General features: G+C 40.7%; 1 long non-coding RNA gene across 5 annotated transcripts in view; it reads right to left on the bottom strand.

Annotated features, from left to right (window-relative positions):
• LOC111269766 (uncharacterized) overlaps positions 1–5,113 on the bottom strand; it is a 25,181-nt gene extending 20,068 nt beyond the window's left edge. For 2 of the 5 annotated variants that reach the window (XR_002685915.1, XR_002685914.2), the window contains exon 1: positions 4,894–5,108. This is a non-coding gene — a long non-coding RNA (uncharacterized LOC111269766). Of the gene's footprint in view, positions 1–1,188; positions 1,571–1,916; positions 2,116–4,893 lie in introns of those variants that run through there. The other 3 variants (XR_002685916.2, XR_002685918.2, XR_002685917.2) reach the window with 3 other exon arrangements.
• Positions 5,114–5,410: the final 297 nt, after the last annotated feature.

Genomic DNA, 5,410 nt, shown 5'->3' with positions numbered 1-5,410 from the left:
TATTCAAATTGACGAAGTGATTTAGATTATATATATAGTACACTTTATGGAATATCAACTCGACCGGAACTATTGCGTATGTTAACATGAAAAGAAGTAGAGCAGCCTCGACCAGTTTCACTACATTTTTGAGTTCCACCGGCTGTACTACAGTAGCTTTCTCTGCCCTTCACTAGCCATTTTCCAAACAAGGAAATGTATACGAGTTTTGTATGTGAAGACAAATTGAGGGTAACTGTATATTGAAGTTGATGTCCCGTTTCCAACCCCTAAAAAGATAGCCCGTTCCCATGCTTGCCTGGTGTAACTAAAGTGACACACAGATGTTTGTTCCGGAGACATACAAAAACAACAGCGATCGACAGGGTTGAGCTCAAGAAGAAGAGGGGTAACGGCACTTCTGGTGGGTAAGTTTAGAAGAAGTAAAAAATACACTCCAAAAAAGTGGGCCTTTAGAAAACTTTTTCAAAAGTTTTTTATCGAGCTTTTTTTTTGCTTTATTGTTGCTGGGGACTGTAGGTTGTTAACGACAAACAGTAGGGTAGAAAAACGATCACAAATAGAAATGAGCAGAATTTGCACTCGGGTACGTTTGACTCATTTCTTATTGGCTTGCCGAACTGTTAAAAGATCCTCCCCTATTCATCTATGGCACACGCTAATCATGAAGATAAAAACAAGTTTTCCAATTTTGTTGGAAATCGCTGAAATACAGAACGAATATATTTTATCTCGGTAAGTCTGTCTTCAAGAAAAACACCTGGATATGCGATTATAAATCAATACTTATCCATGTAAATGTATGCACATGTTTGGGCAGTCATGGGTAACTATGTCATCATTATATATGCATATATGCAATAAATTAGGTAAAAAGCGTTTTCATAACTAGTGAACCATTATTATCTATTTTACTATCTGAACGGAAATCAGTATCAGAAAATATCTGGCGCGAGCCATAAAATTCGATGGCAATCAATCATTATAACAATGTCTACCATATTGCTACGTCACAGAATCCCTATCAGGATGGAAGTTTGTTTCAGAAACAAAGCTATTTACAATTGAAATGACTTTTTTCATTTGTTTCTTTGACCTAGTCAAACTTGGACATCAACGCCACAAAATACTTGAAAAGAGCAGACGACGGTTTTGAAGGGTTCGGTAGACAATTGACCAGATACATACCTCTAACAACGTCGCCACGCATCGAGTAATTCGTATATGTCCATCTGTATACGTCTACTTAAATTGCGGTGTGCATAATGAGGCTGTGAGTGCATTGCAATCGTTTGTATTAGTAGGTATTTCGTGATCTGATGGCTTCATCAGACACTCAGGAGTTTATAAAAGCCGCAAGCGACTAAATTGGGCTAGACGGCAAATATTACGGCTACTAGAAGAGCAGTCTTTCGGTCGCTGAGTTGTTGTGACGATTGGCTATTCTTTTTCCACTCACTTGCACCATTGTTCATCGAATTATTCACACCTATATCGAGTTCAAGGCCGGTTAACAGTACAATTAAGAGCACCCGCGCTAGGGAAATGGGTAACTGGCTTTACAATGAAGGTGGGCAGGCAACCAGGTAAGCACACAAGTTGCGATAAGTTGGGCGACATTGTGTCAGCTCACCGAACCATACACGCCTCGAGCGAGTACCGAGCAGTCATCGAAGCTTCTATTTGACAAAAATTGCATCCAACCTTCTACGGGATCTATTGCCCTAGGCTAAGTAACGAGGGTTCGCTATGGGACACTAGCCAGGATGGAGTAGTTAGGGGTAACGGCGATGGCCTGCGACGAGGTGGGGGTGGAGCCGCTTAGAGACTTGTACTGCTGGTAGTGATAAGAATGCTATGGTTGGGTACGCCACTACTGTCGTGATAAATAGGTCGAATGAATGAGCACAACTCACCCAAGCTGATTGGCGGCAACGGCGGTCTGTGGCGTTACGATGGTGTTAGACAGTCGCTTTAAAGATGACAGGACGAAGCTTTTGCTTATTTACGATGGTTCGGGACTAGCAGTCCTCGCTGGCTGACTATTCGCTTGTATTTTGGCACTGGAGCATTTATTAAGCTAGTCATGTTCTTTTGAGATATCTAAACTAAGCTCAAGTTGTTTAGGACAATTTGGCTAAACAAGAACATAGGCTTGTTCCCAACTAATAGAGAGAGGTAATACCTGTTACAGAGAGACGTACCACCTATTTCGAAGAAGATACTTTTGTTCGTTCTTAATGTCCAGTTGGTAAATCAAAATGCCATTAGGCAACAAACAACCATCATGTGTTCCTCTTTAGGGAAGCCCTTTAAAGTCTCAAGCATCTACACACATTGAGAGCAAGGTCGGTATATACTCTGATAAAAGCGAGTGCTTCTTTAATGGCGGATGAAGCTAGAAAGGAACGTGATACAAACGCTAGAAAGCACCATCTGTTTTTTTTTTTCAATTCAGTTATTTGTATCGATATCGTTTTTATTTGGATTCTCTAGAACAACAGGCATGAATCTAGCGACAGGCTGTAACAGGAATCACTGGCAATAGGTTCACTGAGTGCACATGTGATGCTCAATTAGTCAAACTTAAGTATATTCTTCTTCTATTTTTTATCGGTACACACTTTGTAATACGCAGATGAAAGCTTTAAACTAGAGCTCTGAACGATTCAACAATACTTCACATTTAATTCAGGCGGTTGACCGAAGTCAGGTATCAGCATATGACATGAAATTCACAAAAAAAAATCATGATTGAAAAAAAAAGTGAGGCCTTGAGCAAAACTATCAAGCCGATAGTTTAATGTTCTAAATTATCTTCTATCGCCTGATTGCTAGTCAACCCTAGAACGAATCAGAAGTCAAGGCTGTGCTCTCATATTTGGCACATGCGGGACGTTAGGAAAATTTTTTTGGTTAGGACTGATCGAAACTAAGTTGCTTTTTAAGCAAGTGGCAAAGAATACGGATGGCGAATTTCTCTTTAGACTATTCGATAAAGCAGCCATTGGCATCGATACGCGGCAGGTGAAAATGGCTTCGTAAGCAAACGACAACTATGTTTAAATCATTATAAATCATCAACGTCGCATGACGAGCAGTATATTTCATCTTAAAAAAATAATACAGCTAAACAAAAATTAACGAGAACTATATATTTATTGTTTTTTTTTTCGTACGTTAAGTTTATGACTAGGCAAAGTATGTTGACGGCGCAACAATGTGCGGCATTATCTGCTAGATTAGCTGATTTTTAAGACAAAACTAAGCAGATGAACGGCGAGCTGTATAGCATGATTGATTGCGATTAGGGTTGTTCCCTGCTCGTGTCTAGTCACCATCAGTTAATAGTCAAAACTCACGCTCATCATTCACCTGCAACGTTGGTACGGGTATCGCAGAACGACTAGGACCAGGCATAGTGAAGTTGCTTGTTGCCGCTTACTCAGCTGCCAGAATACCGTTAACCATTATACAGGAATAGGCCGATGTCAAAAATGATCATAGCAGAGATAATGGCGAGATAATGGTGATAACATAAATTCTATTTCTTCAGTAGAATGGGTAGATGTGGCTTTTGCCTGAACGAAGTAAAAAGGCTGCATAACAATTGTCTCGGTTAGTTCATGTTGATGGACAGTATGGTAAGGAGATTTATCGTGAATAGAGTCGGTTATATTGCAGTGACTAATACGCCTTACTATGAAATGTCGCAACAGATCACTCATTGTTCTGATATAAACAAGAGTGTCCTAAAATAAGAGCTTTGATATTGATTTTAATTGAAAGGGTGTTGGTTACCTCTAGCCTTTATTGGGCTCCAGTTCGCTGGCTAAGCTGCGGGCTTACTCAGGCACAAGCCCCTATTGCAAAATAACTTTTTAGGTGACTTTCTGTAAAACGAAATCGTTACTTGGTATTGTAATAGATCCTAATTTGACGCAAACGGGAAAAAAACCTAAATGCTAGCTTTTTGCACGCACGGTAGGTAGTAGGTAGAGAGGAAAAATAATCGATAACCTGTCAGACTTAGACAAATATAGAGAACAGTAATCCTGGACGGGGCAAGCGTTGGCATGCGAACTACGTAATAAAGCTACATAGTCTTGTCTCACAAAACATACCATTCATCACCTTTACCGAATGACCATTCGACGTTATAGAATACATAGAAGTTACATCGTTGGAACTATAACTGTGCATGGGACATGTAAATATATGAACGTTGAAACTAGCTATTTTATTTTGATTAGCTATTTTCGCAATCCATTGGTGAATTCTATGAGGGCAAGTTCTCAAGCTGTTCTAAGTTATCCGCTCTAACGTCAGCTCGACCACTTGTATTCCTTAAAGGACTCGTGCCTGTAATAGGAGCGAGAGAGATAACATAGGAATTTTCTGGCCAAGGTTGCACTTGTGTTTGGAGGATTAATAAAGACAGATTAGAATTGTACTGATAAGTTGGCTGGTGTTCTTTAGTAACAAACACCTTCTTCTATATCCATCGAATAGTGCACTACATGTATGGGAGAATCCAATTCACAACTACTTCGGGAGATAGGCAAATTCACTAAGAGTGAAGTCATGTAAATTAGCATTCGGAAAACTCCGCGCCAAATGTTTGAAATGTACAGGCCCATCGTCGTTTGGCTAGTACCGTCTATCGCATGCGTTGTATATTCACTCCCGTCTATGCTGTGTTATGTCACAACAAACTAAGCCATCTCGCACGCGCGACTTTTACCAATAAAGGGCCTAATTTTCGGAACAAGGCGTAGTCAGCAATTTCGTAACGATAAACACTACCCTGCTTTTTGCCGCCATCATCGCCTTTTCGTTCGGTTTCCGCACAGCCAAAAGTAAAACCGTGTGAGTTGTTTTCAAGCATCTTACCTAGAACGCAACGTCCCGCAGTCGGCATCGATCAACAGCGTTCCCGACAGACTATTACGGCCACAACATTCGCCAATAACAATATCGTATCGTCTTCGAATACGGTATGCGGTATTGAATCCAGAAACCAGACCGCTACAACTGTCTCAGTTTTTCATCTTACGAACTAACAGCATCGGCTCTCACTGGAACTAACGCTACTGAGTCGGTATTGACGTAAAGGATGGATTAAATGCGTTCTGCTATTTCGAATAATAATCATCACAACCGTAAATGGGGAAAAGAGAGAAACGATCCTATCACTTCGAATCTACTACCCGTATTGTATTCTGTATGGCCAGTTTGGCTAAAGACAGAACTCTCCTCATTACCTGCCCCCCGTAACAGCGATCGAAACTTTCACTTGTAATTCTGTTCGGGTCTCACATACACAGACCGATTTTGCATGCAACGCAGGCGTACACGCAGCTCCGGTATCTTCCCTGAATAAACAGAAACGAGCTGGAAGCTGACCAGA

The sequence above is a fragment of the Varroa jacobsoni genome, unplaced genomic scaffold (assembly GCF_002532875.2).
Source record: "Varroa jacobsoni isolate VJ856 unplaced genomic scaffold, vjacob_1.0 scaffold_1410, whole genome shotgun sequence".
NCBI classification, from domain to species: Eukaryota; Metazoa; Arthropoda; class Arachnida; order Mesostigmata; family Varroidae; genus Varroa; species Varroa jacobsoni.
This window is presented reverse-complemented; position numbering and strand designations above follow the sequence as displayed.